Source organism: Dipodomys merriami, unplaced genomic scaffold, assembly GCF_024711535.1.
Source record: "Dipodomys merriami isolate MVZ:Mamm:240054 unplaced genomic scaffold, mDipMer1.0.p SCAF_1, whole genome shotgun sequence".
NCBI classification, from domain to species: Eukaryota; Metazoa; Chordata; class Mammalia; order Rodentia; family Heteromyidae; genus Dipodomys; species Dipodomys merriami.
Genome location: NW_027202270.1, coordinates 124,747,517 through 124,763,440, shown reverse-complemented (window position 1 = coordinate 124,763,440; position 15,924 = coordinate 124,747,517). Strand labels below are relative to the sequence as shown.

At 46.3% G+C, this 15,924-nt stretch overlaps 1 protein-coding gene across 25 annotated transcripts in view; it reads left to right on the top strand.

Moving 5' to 3' along the window:
• Positions 1-381: 381 nt before the first annotated feature.
• The window catches only part of Nrxn3 (neurexin 3), a 1,574,539-nt gene continuing 1,558,996 nt past the window's right edge, over positions 382-15,924 (top strand). For all 25 annotated transcript variants that reach the window (XR_011373379.1, XR_011373377.1, XM_070028703.1 and 22 more), the window contains exon 1: positions 382-671. The gene's annotated coding sequence lies outside the window, so the exon portion shown is untranslated. The remainder of the gene's footprint in view (positions 672-15,924) is intronic.

Below are 15,924 nucleotides of genomic sequence, written 5' to 3'. Positions count from 1 at the left end.
CTGCTAATGCTCTAAATGAGGGGTTTTAGCTTTTCTTTTTTCTTTTCTTTTCTTTTTTTTTTTTTTTTTAATTTTTGCTCTAGTTAGAGGGAAGAAGTCTCCTCTTAAATTGGGGTGAGGGGAAATTGAGTTCCAGGTCCCACCTCTTAGTCATAGTGTGTGTGTGTGTGTGTGTGTGTGTGTGTGTGTGTGTGTGAGTTTCCTTTCTTGATTTTTGTCTTCTCAGCTGTTTGCAAAACAGCCTGGGAGGAGGTGAAGCCCTGAGCCAAGCAGCCTCGCTGTCTCTTTAAATGCTGGGGTCTATGTGGGAGAGGGAGGGGCCAGCTCTGGAGTGCGTGAAATTCCTGGGCTCCTCCGGCAGTCTCAGGCTCAGAGCTCAGCCCTACACATCTCCTCTTGCATGCAACTCACTGAGAGGGAGCGGGCGCGTGTCCTCCCCTCTCAGACCCACCAGCACCTCCATCTCTAGCCACCAAGGACCTGCTTTTTGCGCACCTCCCTTCTTCCCCTCCCTTCTTCCCTGCCACTCCCTCCCAGAGAGAGAAAAAGAAAAAAAAAAGGCTACAGAAAGATTCTGGAATTTGAACCTTTTAAAAGAAGAGACAGCCAGCAAAACTCAGTTGATTAAACATCCAACAAACAGATCGCAACTCTGCTGATCCTCGGGAGAGGTAAGGTTTGGGAGGGGACAGGCAGGCTGTCAGGACGTGAAACCACTTAGGGTTCTCAGGCAGTTCTGGGAGAGGCTGATCCTGAGAGGGTAGAAGTTTTCAGCTGGGAGCGACCAACCTAGATTTTTTTTTTTTTTTTTAAATGCTGGCTGGATCGGAGAGCTTCAGTGACCATGGGAATGGCTTTTTGGTTTCTTCTGGAAGTTGAGTCCATTTGCTTCAAATGTTGGAAAACTCAGAGAATGTTTTGAATTTATTACCCTCTTCCTCAAAAAATAATTTTTTTAGGGGGGGGAGTCTTTCTCCTATTTGTTTGGATTGTTAGTAGTCTATAATCATGTATATCCACGGCTTTAAAAGGGCTAGTACTTTTTATAGAGAGATATTTTTGGACATTTTGAAGGCACTTTGCCTGTCTGTCTCTTTTCCTGGGAAAGGGGTTAATAAAAGTGAGAAAAAGAAGACACTCTGAGGATGACAAGAAAACAAAATGGAATGGAGTGGGATTTCCCTAGCTGTTGAAGAACTGAGGTGTGTGTGTGTGTGTGTGTGTGTGTGTGTGTGTGATTTTTTTTTCTTTTGGAGGGGGTGTGAGGGGGTTGTCTTGAGTCTGGAAATTCAGGCTGACTCCTGCTATCTTGCGAAGGTGGGCAGACTCACAGAAGGTGGAAAGGGAGTGTGTATGCAAGTGTGTGTGTCCGTGCGTGTGTGCGCTTCTGTTTGGATCGGTTACAAGGGAATCTTCCTCCTCTGCCTTCCATTTGTTTATATTAATGATTTAGTAGCAGGCTTGCTTGAAAACTTCCACTCTGTAAGCACTGTGGGTTTTGCAAGCTCTCAGTGACCTTAAAGCCTGGTTCGATGTATTGTTTTCTCAAGGCATTGTGCTGGACCCAGAGTTTTGGTTAGTTCTTTCCCTTGTTCTCTTTTAACCACAAAACTTGACTGCTTTAGAAACATCATTCTGATGACATTAAAAAAATCTGTCCCCCACCCCCCATCCCTTCCTAGGCCAGTGATGTAATATCAACCTATGGGGCTTGGCTGTTTTTCAGGTGACTTACCCTATGATTACTTGTTAAAAAAATAAAAATTTGCCTTTCCTCCATTCCATACTTTCCTCTTTGGAACTGGATACAGAAATGTCATTCTACATTGTGAAAATTTTTTTGTTATTATTATTAGTAGTAGTAGTATTTGCAAACCATTGTTGGGTTTAGGTAATATAGGTTCTTTCTTCCCTGATATTTATTATGATTATTATTTAATTTTTTTAATGCAAAGGTCAGAGATCATGGGGAGCTAGCTTGGGATGGAGGGCGCTCAGTTAGATCACATAAGAGCTGGTAGCATAGGAGCTGTCTGCTCTGCTCTCCCGCTTCCTCCGGTCATTCCCGCTTTAAGGAGTATTTTCTTCTGCCACCAGAAGCCACCCCAACATTCTGAGTTCTTTCTCTGCCTTTGGTCCTGAGGAGGATCTAGGAGAGAAAGGGACTACTCCTTGTCACACCTGGAGGATGGTGTAGTTTCAGGGGGTCAAATGACCGTGTGCCTTTGTGAGGAGGGTTCCAATGGAAATTTGAACTCCTAGCGTGCTGGGTGACTTGGTTCCTGGGATAGTGTATCTGAGGGCACCTGGAGGTTAGTCCGAGGAGCCTGAAGGACTGGCCCTTTCTCAATGTGCCGTTCTGGGTACAGTCTCCCTTCATCGTTCAAGGGCTTCTGCATCATCTTTCAAGTTACAATGGTCCCGCTGGTTCTGATGGGCAAGTTTACCTAAGGGCTACTGGGTATGTGTCTGGAGGGTTGGTGGGGAGAAAGACAAGGCGAGCTGGTATTCTGTTATAATCTTCAGGTTTAATCTGCCTAAGTCGTATCGGGATACACAATATTTTAGACAGGCGCTGGTCATACATAGATTTTCCCATTGTTTGATTTGTGTGTGTGTGTGTGTGTGTGTGTGTGTGTGTGTGTGTGTGTGTGTGTGTTATTGTTGTTGTTGGGGAGTGGAGCAAGGGCTCTTGGCCCATTTTCTGCAGCCCCTGGCCTCATCCTATGAGCCAGTCTTCCTCCTGGAAAATAGGAAAAAGGCTGGACACTGGAAGTTCGCTATGAAAGTGAGCAACAGGGCTGGGTTAAATTTTATTTAAAAAAAAAAAGCAAGCAAAACAACTGGACTGTGCGAATGCTCTTTTTTTTTGTCGCTTTCCAGCCATTTCTGTTGAAATAATAATTTAAGAAAATTGCTTCTTAAGAAGGGGGGGAGGGTGCCAGAAATCAAAAGGATTTTAGATGTTGCAAGACAAATACGTCTTTGCTTTTCTGGTATCTCCCTATTATTAATTATTGGGGGATCGATGGGGGTCTGGCCTCTGTTTTCGTTGGTTTCTTTTTCATGCTGCGTTTCTACTGACTATGTTGATGATTTGCTGCTTATATAAGGAGAAAGGATGTATTGAGGTGGATTGATGCTGGGGGTTTAGAGATCAGCTACTGAGATTGGGTGGCGGTTGGTGTGTTTGTCGATGTGGATGGTAGGAAGGTCTTTTTTTTTTTTTTCTTTTTGGGTGGTGGGGGAAAGGGAATGGTTGGAGAATGGGAGATGAGCTGCTCCAGTGAGTGGGGATGAGAGGAGACATGGAGGAGAGGTCAAAAGTCACTGGTTTGCTGAATTTCTGTCCTGCATTCCTCCCTTTTCTCGCTCCATGCAAAACAAAAAATAATCCATTATCTCTAAAAACACATTATTCTTCAATTGACCTCTTAGAGAAAAATAAAAGGGAAGAAGGGGAGGGGTTAATTTGGTGAGGGGGGCTCGATGGTAATTAACCCACTGCTGCAAAATTGAGATACAGAAATCTATCGGCACCAGCTTTGGGGGCTCAGAGAGGCGGCGGAGAGATGGGGGCCGGGTTGTCAGTGTTGGAAGAAGAGTGCAGCGGTGGGGTTGGCGTTTGGGTATTGTGTTTGTGTCTCTGTGTGCGTGCAATTTTTCCACCCACCTTACCATCAATTTTCCCCCTCCGCTCTCCCCCAATTCTGCCACGATCCTGCTTTCTGTCTCCATGCACTGTTCCCTTGTACCCCATATTCTCCCCCACCCCCCTTCCATCTTCCTGAGAAAATTCTGATTCTGATGGCTCTGCGGCTCTTTTTTTTTTTTTTTTTTTGCAACACAACAGTGGTATGATGGCCTTTCCTACATGCCATATGGATGCAGCCTTCTGATAGGAGGGCTAAGTCGGCACACACACACACACACACACATACACACACGCTCACTGACACACTCTTCTTTTGCACACTTGGTCTCTCACATCCATGGTCACCCAAGGGCTTGATTTGGTTCGCTTTCGTTCCCCTTTACCTCCCCCCCCCACCTCTCCCTCCGCACCATAGCTCCTTTCCCCCCATCTTCATACGGGGAATGCGGTAATGTTAGAAGCTTCATCTTCTTTCCGCAACTGCTTTCTTTCCTCTCGCCATTATTCTTTTTTCCAAATGCTGTGGTGTGTCGCAGTCCATGGGATTAGCATGTTGGAGGGTCTTTGGGGGAGGGGACCTCATGAGGAGCTGATTGGAATGGAGGTAGATGACATTAATGATTTTTTTTTTTTGGGCCAAATAAGCACCCGATGATAATGATCCAATTTAACCATCCATGAAATCTATGTGTGCGGCACACTGGAGGAAGGTTCCAGGGGGGTGGGGGGAGGGAATAGAAACTGGATTGGGTTACCTTGGGGGGAGATTGGATGCTTGTAGTGTAGACACAGCCCCTACCCCCCATGCACATGGGTACACGTTCTCATACACGCCAACACACACACTGCCCTGAGCAGTGGACTGTGTTAAACCAGAGGGCACTGCAGAGCATCCCGATGCTTGTCATGGTTCGTTGGGAGGATGGAGTGATGTCTTTGTCCTACCCAGCTCTCTGCTCCATAGCCGATGCTGTGTCTTGAAATTCTTGGTGGCTTTTGTTTTGCCTTTTGGGTAGGGGCTGGAAAGGTGTTTGCATTTTGTCAAATAGCCATGCACCTCCAAATTGGGCAACATAGGATTGGCAACCCAGTGCGTGTGGTCCTGGCAGGAAGCTGCCTGCATTTTTTAGTGTGTGTGTGTGTGTGTGTGTGTGTTGGATATATGTATCTGAGCGGCTCTGGAGAGGTTTGGTATGTGAGGGGCCAGGAGGAAAGCAAAAAGCAGGGGCTGGAGGAGAGAGGGGAATAGTCTTCAAGGTAGTAGAGGGTAGGGGGGGAGAAGCTGCTGCATCTCTAGTAGGAAGCTGGAGTGAGATTCTCCATCTGCCAAGCAAGCCCCTGGGCTGGTGTGTGGTGTGCGCATGGGTGACTGGTGGGTGGATGCAGGCTGAAGGGGGAGAAGGGACTGAGGTGGGCGAAATGAAGGGTTTTCCCTGCCACTTGCCCAGAGCCCTGGGAAGGCCCTGATCTTCCGGCATCAGCCGTCTCTTGAGTAACGCGCGGCCTTGTTGAAAGCTGCAGCCCTGCACCCTGGGAAGGGAGAGCAGCCTGAGACCCTGTGTTCCTTCCTGGGTTCTGGCTGCCTCCACTACCAGACGCCATTTTCCTTCTCCTTTAGCTAGAGGTGTCCTTCTTTATTAGCAATTATAAATGAAATTGAAAAACATTTGGCCTAAAAGAAAAAAACAAGAAGAAATCTTCAGAGCAAAATGCCCATCATCCTACCTTGCTGTTGTTCCTTTTTTCTTCCTGGGGCTGACCTTGAGGAGTTTGGGAGAGAGGGTTACGTCATCACCAGAGAAAGGGGAGACTGGGGGAGCTGGAAGCCTTGGAGGTGAATTGTAGTGCCAAACCCAGATAAGAGCTTGCTCTTGGCATTCCTGGGCCATGTTCTCCTTCTAGGACCCCCTCAAATGTGAAGGTGGGGGACAGGAAGGGAGGGGGCTTGCAAAAAGGGGCAGTCATCCCTTTTTCTAGCTCACTGCCTTGCCATGGGCTGTCTGGGTGTCTGTCCGTGTTGTGGTCAAGCCCAAGTCTGCACCTCCTGGGGATGGGGTGGTTGTGCTGCAGCAGCTCTGGCTGTTTTGCAGATAAAGCAAGTGCTGCTGTGTGTCTGGGTCAGCTACAGGTGGCTGAACGGGGGCTGTGCCCCGGGTCAGCTCCCATCCCCTTCCCACGCCACGGTCCACATGACACTTCGTGAAATCTTTCCTCACCTGTTGTCTAAAACAATCCCCTTATCACAGTGCCCTGTTTTCCTGTCCAGGACTCCATCCTTTTCATTTTAATTGATTTATCGCTAGTGACTATTGCGTATTGCCAATGTGGTTTGTTTCTGCCCCTGGAATGCATGCTCTACGAGGTCAGGGATTTTTTGTTGTTACTGGTTGCTATGCTTCCAATCACGGGCAAAGGCATTTCTTGGTATATAGTAAGTGCTGTGTAGTGACTGGCTGATTGGAGTGCAAAGAGCCACATGGTTTTGGTGTTGGAGTTTTCTTTCTTTTGCACCGTGGGAAGCCTATTTTTCTGGGGAAGTTGAATTTTGTTTCCAGCTGTCTTAGCTCTACCTGGAAATTCAGATCTGCTGGAGAAACTGCCAACTGTTCAACTTCCTGGGTTCAGTAGACAGGCCTTCTTTATTTCTGGCTCAGTCACTCTGCCTCCTTCAAAAACCCTTCTAATATAAGTAACCACCACCATCATCATCATCATTATCATAGGGGTAAAAAATGGCAATGAAAGGGTAGTTACTGTATAACAGGTGCAGTGCCAGGTATATTTTTCATGTGTAGTATCTCATTTAATTCTCCAAACAATCCAGAGCAGTCTAGTAGTAGTATCTTTTACAATACAGGAGACTGAGGTAAAGTAATTTGATAAAATGACAGATGAAGGGCTTGAACTCAAGCCTATCATTCCAGACCCCAAGCTCATGACTCCTTATGTTATGCTGTTACAGGTATAAGGGAGGTGAGCTACCTTCTCATTCAGTGTCCTCATATACAAGGACAACACTGAGACCCAGAGAGAGAAAAGGACTTGTTGCAAGTCCTACACAATGGCTGACACAGAGACAAGGGGAGAATCACGGTTTCCTAATTGTCACTGTGGAGTTCCCCAGGTGGTTCTTCTTCCTTGGTTAGAAGGGAGTGAGGTCTTGGTGAGGCAGGATGGCAGGAATGAGTTTCAGGAGAGAAGATGAAACTCCTGCAGAGCTAAAGGGATTCTAGGGAAAGAAGTCTCAGGGTTTTAAGGGCTCCAGTGGGCTACATGCTAAGATCATCAGTCACTGAGTACCAGTCAAGGTCATTCTCTGAAGAGGTGTGTGTGTGTGTGTGTGTGTGTGTGTGTGTGTGTGTGTATGTGTGTGTGTTGTGGGGGAGGTTTGTGGTACTCAAGGATCTCCATGCCTTCCTGCCCATCAAATGTATTCCCAGAGGCCATGAGAGCTCACCTTGGAGATCCTGATGACCCAGCACCTGGTGTGCTCTTCCCAGTGGGCCTAGTCCTTGTTTCTCAAAAGGGTAGGCATGGGCCTACATCCTTGTTCTTGAGTGTTTCATTTGTTTCTAGACGCTGGTTGGAATATAGGTGGAGGCCTTGTACTAGTCTCTTTGCGCTACCTTAGTACTTGCCTTGACTTTGAATGGTGGAATGATTTGATGCTCTTACCATGTGAGTGTGTGTGTGTGTGTGTGTGTGTGTGTGTGTGTGTGTGTGTGTGTGTGTGTATGTGTGTGTGTGTGTGAAGGGAGTTTCATGGGTTGGCTAGAGCAAGGTGGAGTCTGAGAACCAGGCAAGGCTTATCTTTGGCTAGCACCTTGAAGCAGAGCATTGAAGTCACCCCTTTGTGACCTTGAGATGGCTTCCCCAGATGTCCTGGTTTATAGACAGTTTCTGTTTAGGCTTACATCTTTGGGTAATTATTAATGCTCAACAGTGTCCTCGTTTAGATGATAAAATGTATGGTCGTTCTTCTTTGAAATGACATCACCCACTTTCTCTTAATGGGACAGGGAGAAGAAGGGGGAATGCTAGAGAAGAAAATACATTTTCAAGGTAAGAAGTTGGCTTGATGGTGAGCTGTTCCCTAGCGAAACATCTACTTCCATCTGAATCTTCGAATTGTTCTTACTAATAATGTGACTTCTCCATGATACACACTATTCTTCTAGCCAACATTTGATTCCTGGTCAGGCCAGGTACTATGCTTAGCACTTGACCTGCATTCTCTCAACCTGCCAACAATGCTACAGGGGAGGTGCTGGCATTACCTCTGCCTTACCACAAAAGTATCTGAAGCGGAAAGAGGTTAAGTAACAGATCCAAGGCAGGCCTGGCTTTGAAGCCTCTGGTCTTCACCACGTGCCACACCCCCCTGTTGGGCCATCCTCTGCTCTCTTCGATCTGATTTTGAGAGCTGCCTGTTTTCCAGGCAGCCTGGATCACCACTCCAGGACTTTCTGAAAATACCATTACTGCTCCCCAACAGTCCAGGCTTGGAGAAAGGTGGGTGGGGCACGGCTGTTGCCTTAGGGCTGGATCTGCTTCTTGTCTTTTTGATGGCTTTTTGTTTCCTGTGTCTCAATTAATTACCTTCTTCCTGATTTCCTTGACTTCCGTACCTTGCTGAGGTGGTGTGTGATGGTAGAAGAAAGAAAACCTAAAGTCTATCAGTGCTTGGGTTTCTACTCTCTACCACCCTGGCAGTAGGGCTTGGCACTTAGCATGTCTGCTGAAGGGAGAGTTATCTAGCAGCTGATCCTCACAGAGCATTGTGATCTGCTGCTTCATGTCCACGGCCAGTGACTTCATTTGATGAGAAAGCTGAGCGTCAGAGGGATTAGGTAGTATGTTTAGGATCATCTGTTAAGAAATAGGACACTTTGGGTCCAAGTCTGGTTCTGAACCTAGAGACTTCACACAAAGTCCTGGAGAAGAGAGGGCAGGAGGTGGAAATAACTTCCAAGGGAGGTCTTTGATCCAGGGTAAGTGAGGTGCTGAGTCTGAATTTGGGTGTGTGTTGATTCTGGTACAGAGCGAAAGGGGAAATGCACTATCCTCAGCCTCACCCATGGGGTGTCTGGGAGTTCCCCCTTTCCCCCATGAGCAGTGACAGCAAATCCATTCTCAGGCTTCTTGCATCGTGGGGGAAAGGGAAAGAAGACACTGTCCAGCTTTCTCCAAAGCTGCTGAGGAGGAAGAGGCTGGGAACACCCAGGCTGGAAGGCCCCAGGGAGAAAGGGAGAACTTTTGCTTGGTAAAGAGGGAAGGAATAGGAAAAGAGTGTTTTTCTAACTGAGGGGCTGGGCTGCAGCCCCCAAGCTGAGCTGCATTAGCTTCATTGCGGTCTCATTGAAGACTGTGTTTATTTTTCCAATAATGTGTTAATTAAACATCGATTTCCGGGTGAAGAAAAGGGAATTGGATTGCCAGAGCTAAATGGAGTGAGGCAGATGGGGAGCGCTGAGAGGGGCCCCAAGCTGGAGTCAGCATTCTTCAACATTACCCCAGAAGGATGAGGGGAGCTAGGGCTACCTCGCTCCCTGGCTCCCAATTTGGAACCATTACCTCCCCCAGAGCCTTTACTGAGGTATCCTTTCTACCCCTTGGATGAAGAAGGCTCTTGGCAGAACCTCAACTCAAGATGGGAACAATTGTTCTCTACCTTCTGTAGAAGCTTTGGCTTATGGGGTGACCACCTAGTGCCAGGTCTGGTGCTCAGCACTCTACAATTGTTAGCTCACTGCATCTTTAAGCAAAAAAGAAGGTACTTTAATAAACTCACCTTGGTAATGAGAAAATGGAGGTATAGAGAAGGAGAAAGTTTTAAGTCAAAGAATTGGGTGAAGTCTGGCAAGAAAAGAAGTCAAAGAAGAGTTAAAAAAATATCTGGGCACCAGTGATTCACACCTGTGATCCTAGCTACTCAGGAGACTGAGATCTGAGGATGGAGGCTTAATGCCAGCCCAGGTGAGATAATCCACAGGACTCATACCTGAATTTATGTACCAAAAAGCCAGGAGTGGAGCTGCAACTCAAGTGGTAGAGTTGCCAACCTTGAGTGAAACAGCTAAGAGACAGTGCTAAGGCTCCAAGTTCAAGCCTCAGTACTAGCACGCGCGCGCGCACACACACACACACACACACACACACACACAAATTATTGGCAGGATATTGAGGCATTCAAGCCCCTTTAAAGGAGAAAAATAAAGTGAAAAGATAAAGAACCCAACAGCAGCAAACAGAGCCATTTGATTTTTCTCACTGCCGAAGATGGATTGAGCTCTTCCTAGGTGCCAGCAAATGCATTAAATGCTTTGCAGCTAGGGTTGTGAGGATTCACGGAAGAAGTATTGGGTAATACTATTCCCATTGTACAGATGAAGAAAGTGAGGATGGGGGATGGTTGCTAACTTGACAGAGGTTGCAGAGTTGGTAATGGTGGAGCTGGGAGAAAATGCTGACAACGATGACTTTGGAACTTCTTCATGATTGTGTTGTATGATCTCCTGGGTACTGGGGACCTGGATCCTGGTCAGCCAGTTGCCTGTAGTTGTAGGACTTAAAACTTGGGGTTTTAGGATTGGCCCTCTAGCGAGATCCTGGAATTCTCAGAGGCTGGCAGTGTGGACTTACCTCTGTGCCAGTGGCTCTGGGATCTGCTTAGGAGACTGTTGTGTGACGTTTGCAGTGGTTGGAGCTGGGTGGTGAGGGTAGGTTAAAGTTGTAAATTCTTTTTTTTTCCCAGTCCTGGGGCTTGAACTCAGGGTCTGAGCACTGCCCCTGAACTTCTTTTGCTCAAGACTAGCACTCTACCACTTAAGCCACGGCGCCACTTCTGACTTTTTCTATTTATGTGGTACTGAGGAATCCAACCCAGGGCTTCATGCATGCTAGGCAAGTACTCTACCATGAAGCCACATTCCCACCCTGTAGAGTTGTACATTCTTAAACTTGGTTGCAAATTAGGGCTGCCATATTGGAGTTCCAAACTCCAATGATACCTTATACCTATTACATTAGAATTTTTTAGGGCCACCATATTAAAATCTCAAATGCACAGTATACCTTATACCAACTAAGGCAGATTTTTTTTAGGAGGGAAAAAAGGGTATCAGTATATTGAAAACTCTCCAGATTCGTAAACCAGTAGTTTAGTTAGGCTTTTTCCCCAAAGCAGGAGATGGTGTTTGGAGGGACTAGGGAAGGTTGGATCAACTTCTCACCTCTAGAGTGAGCGGAGAAGGGTACAGGTAATTAGTTACTTCCCCTCAATGCCCAGTGGGGCAATGCTCACAGCCATCACTTTCCTTCTCAGTAGAGTAACAGCTTTGGTATGTATCAAATCTCTAGCAGTTTGACTACAGAGTTGACTGAGGAGGAGTTCTGAGGGAGAGCCCAGGTGCTTTCCATACAGGGGGAGGTTATGATGCCCAGTATGGTTCTGGCCATTGTGATGCCTCTTTGGCTGATGGAAAGGTCAAGGACAAGGATTGCTATGGCCACCTGATCTTCTGTGAAGTTGGTCCTTCTTGGCTCAGGGCCTCTATTGGAAGGCCCATTCACCTGGCCTGCATTCCTCTGCCAGTGACGGTGCCTTGATTAGTGGCAGCGCTGAAGGAGAGGAGGAATGCCATGCTGGAAATTCAGTAGACTCCCTCACAGGCTTACAAAAAAGTCAGAGTAAATCTCACAACAACTTGAGTGTTGAGAAGCCTGTCAGCAGAAACCATCCTGGGACTCCCCAAGGGAGCAACAACACAGCTTCTCAGGGGCCCATTTTAAGTTTTTCTTCCAAAAATTGTCAAAAAACACAGGGTAGTCGGAGTCTCTCAGAACTGGAAGAGACCATGGCCAATCATCCGTGCCAACGCTAATATTCTATTCATTTCCCCTCATTCATTCATGCATTCATCCAACAGATATTTATTAAATACATACTATCTGCAGGCATTGTATCAGGTTCTGGGAATACAGCCACAATCGTAAGAGACATTTGGTTTTTCCCCTCATAGAATTTCAGCTTGGGTGGGAAGGCAACTAGACAGCACAAGTATATAATTAAACATTATGACGAGTGTTCTAAAGGAAAAAAATACCAGGGGCTCTGAGAACTACAGAGACCTAATTTGGAAGGTGGAGCTGGGGGAGAATGTGAGCGAAAAATCTATTGAGCACTTAGGGACAGGCTCTGTTCAAGGACTTTCTGCATTTCACCTCATTCAATCCTTACTGTAAATCTTGGAGGGAGTTACTGTGATAATTCTCATACCTTGTTACATGAGGGGAAATTGAGGCACGGCGAAGCACCCAGGCTAGCACTTAAACTGAAGTCCAATTTTCCTATCCTTTCTAGCACCCCTTTTGGCAGGAGGCTTTGAGGAATTAGCATTCATTCTTAAAGCAGAAGGCTGAGTGCAAGAATAATACAGGGACACTGGAAGTGTTGGGAGAGAGTCAGCCAAATTGTGGCTGAATAGAATATGTTCAAGAGAGCTGTGGTTGTGGGCCACTGGTGGCCCACACCTGTAATGCTAACTACTCAGTATTGTGGTGCAAAGCCAACCTGGGCAGAGAGGTCTGTGAGATTCATCTCCAATTAATACACACAAAGCTGGAAGTAGAGAGCAGGGACACAAGTAGAGTTCAAGTCCTAGTAGCATACACAAGAGAGAGAGGGGCGGGGGAGCAGAGAGAGACAGAAAGAGGAGGGGAGAGGTGTGGGGAGAGCAAAAGAAAGAGAGAGCTGTTGTCTAGCAGGGTGACTGTAGCCAATGATGAGATATTATATTACTGAACATTGCTGAGAATGAATATTAGCTGTTCCTGCCATAACATGCTAACTATGTGAGAGGATTTTTAAGTTAATTGGCTAGATTTGAGTATCCCACAATACAAATATACTTCAAACACCATACAAATATACTTCAAACACCGTGCATTTTTTTTGTCGGCTGTGGGGCCTGAACTCTGGGCCTGGGCACTGTCCCTCAGCTCTTCAGCTCAAGGCTAGTGCTCTACCACTTGAGCCACTGCACCACTTCTGACTTTTTCTGCTTATGTGGTGCTAAGGAATTGAACCCAGGGCCTCACACATGCAAGGCAAGCACTCTACCACTGAGCCACCGTCCCAGCCCGATATGTGCATTTTTGTCAATTAAATATCAAATTTGGGGGAAAAAGTTAAGAAAGTCCTAATATACCTGACATTTAACTCTAACCCCTGTGTACATCACCTTTACAATAATTTTTTTAAAAAAGCACTAATAATTCTGGCTACACAGAGGACTCTGAGATACAAGCTAATGTGAGAAACATTCTACTCCATTGTCTCACCAAATGCCTTCAATGACCAGAAAAGTAGGAATTCTGACCCTCTTGTTGCAGGCTGGAGACGCAGGTGTGAGTGGCAAGACTGTCTGGACTCGGCCTCAGGGTTTTGAGCTTATACACCTTTCTCAGAGGTGGCCCTGCATCCTGCTTTACCTGGGCTTCCTAGGCCTTGCCTGTACTGATCACAGAAGCTGGAGGCAAGAATTCCCTAGGAGCTTCTGGCCTGCTGGGTCACTAAGAACCAAGAGGAACAATGAACCTAGGTCCTAGTGGGCATGGCCCCCCTCCATGCTGTGAGGACTCTCCATTTCTCTCCTCTCCGACAAAAACCATCAGGCTGGTTTCTTCTGGGTTTGTTGGCCTGGGAGCCCAGAGCTGCCCTCTCCCCCTCTTCTCTTTTCTGCCTACCTTCCATCCTACCTGTTGCTAATCAGTGAGATGCTTGTGATGGCCACCTGAACACTTACCCTGTGCTTTTGCTGGAACTGTCCTTTTCCCTGAGTTGGATGGCTCATTGTCTGCCTTGAGCTGACCTGCACTAAAGAGACGTGAGAAGTTCAGGGTCTTAGGTTATGGCCTTGGTCTGGAACTAGAAAAGAGATGTAGGAAGGTGGGGAAAGAGAAGGGAAATACATTCCTGAGGTTCTTCCTGCCCTCACTTTTTTTCTTTGGAGGTACTGGAGTTTGAACTGGTTATGTTTTGAAATAGGGTCTCACTTCCTGCCAGGGTATGTACCTGAGCTGTGACCCACCTCTCATTGTTGAGATCACAGGCATTCGCTACCACACCCAGCTTTCCTCTGTAGAGATGGAGTCTCATGGGCTTTTCCCCTGGCACTTTGCCTGGGCTGTCCTGGAACCATAATCCTACCATTCTCAGCCTTTCATGTATTTTGTGATGACAGGCACATGATAGAGTACCCAATTATGGATCAAGAGGAAGTCTTGTGAAGTCTTTAGCTTGGGCTGGCATTGAACCACAATCTTCTGATTCTCAGGCTGCCATGCAGCTAGGACCACAGGTATGAGGCCCAAGTGCCCAGCTTGGGAGTTTGATCTTTACCATTCTTTCTGTAACTCAGGTGTGGTAACAGCTGTTCTATGGGATTAGACATTTCTCTTGGTCCTAACTAGATTCTCTTCCAGAGTTGAAGAGTGAGTTCTTGCCAGGAGCAGGGGCATCAGCATCAGAAATGGGCAAGTTAGCTTTTCATCAGGATTTCTCCCAGAGTTGAGGCTAAGGGATGGGTTCTTCTATGGTGAGTTCCCATTCTGATGAGGCTAACACTGGAAAGCAATAGCTTCACTCTCCAGATTCCTGAAATCCAGATAGAGAAGGGAAGGAGGAGAATCTTTCTCTGAGATGAGGCGGGGTGAGTGGGAGGTAGGGAGGTTGCCTTGAGTGTGTGGGTTGTGGAGTTTGGATGGTAGTAGTTACATCTTTCTTCTTTGTGTGTATGCTTATTATTTGTAGAATAACTAACTCCTTACAAAATGAATTAATGATTTTCTTACTACAAAATCATACATTTGCATTTCTAGGACATTCAGAAAAGACCAAAACCAAAAGAAAATCCTTTCTCCAAGGCAACTAATGGAGGAATTCTGGTATCTGTCTTTTTAGCCTAATTCCTAAGCATCTGCAATCCAGGCGGTGTTATTTTGTGTTTAAAGAAGTTCATTCACTCATTTAACAAGTACTAATTGAGCACCCACTCTTTGCCAGGCACTGAAATCACATTTTGGAAGCTGTCACACTAGCCTGGTTTTTCACTTAAAGATGCATCACGAACACGCTCCCACATCAGCCACTCATGTCTTTAAGCTTCCAGATTTAGATTTTGGGTGTAATGAGGCAGTTGGCAAATGTTGGCATCTCAGGTCTTATGTTTTAAGAAGAAAGGGAAGCTTGCTGAGCTGCTTTGTCCTTGGCACCTCCTTGGGAGAAAATGTGTCCTTTTGTCCAGGAACTAAGGCAGGGATGGAAGATGGCTTGAAGAATGGGGAAAATGGCTTTTTGTTCTTTTTAATTTTTTGTGCCAGTACTGGGGCTTGAACTCAGGGCTCTTACTTTTCTGCTCAAGGCTGTCACTCTACCATTTGAGCCACACTTCCATTTCTAGCCCCAGAGCTTGGGTTGTTTATTATTTTTATTGCTATTATTTTGCTCAACACTAGGGCTCTCCCACTTGATCCACACTTCTACTTCTGGGTTTTTGCTGGTTAGTTGTAGATAAGAGCCTCACAGATAGCCCTCCCCAAGCTGGACTGAGATCCTCAGATCTTGACTGGCTAGGATTTTAAGCATGAGCCACTGGCACCTTATGTACTTCCAGCTTTTTTTGCTGGTTAATTGGAGGTAAGAGTCTCTTGGATTTGTCTGCCCTGCCTGGCTCGAACTGGGATCCTCAGATCTTAGCCTTCTAAGTAGTTTAGGATTATGGGTGTGAGCCAGTAGCACCTGGCAAGATATTTACTTTTTCTTTGATATTACGATTTATTGTTTCTCCAGCTGAAGGGTTTGGAGAGGTGAAAGTCTAATCTCCTATATGAACTCCCTGTACCTTAGAGACTGAGCACCTCCTTACTACTTTGAGCATCACTGGTCTTCCTTCTTCAGTGCAGAGGTGAGGGTCAGGAACATTTACATGACCTGCTCATGGATGGATGCATAGGTTGTTGGTGGTAGCCTGGGTTATTGGACAACTGTTTGGGCTGCCATATAATTAGAAGGGGATTTCATTAAAAAAAAAAGTATAACCTGTGCTGGGTAGACGGAGAGCTTTGCTTGAATTTGATACTGTGCTTTAAAGGAGGTTGAAGATACAGATTTGATTGACTCATCTCTTAAATGCACATCTGAGCTTCCGCAGAAGCTCTGGGGTTGAGGGGAGAGAGGGTGGGGGAAAGCCCTTTGTAAAGCCATTGCT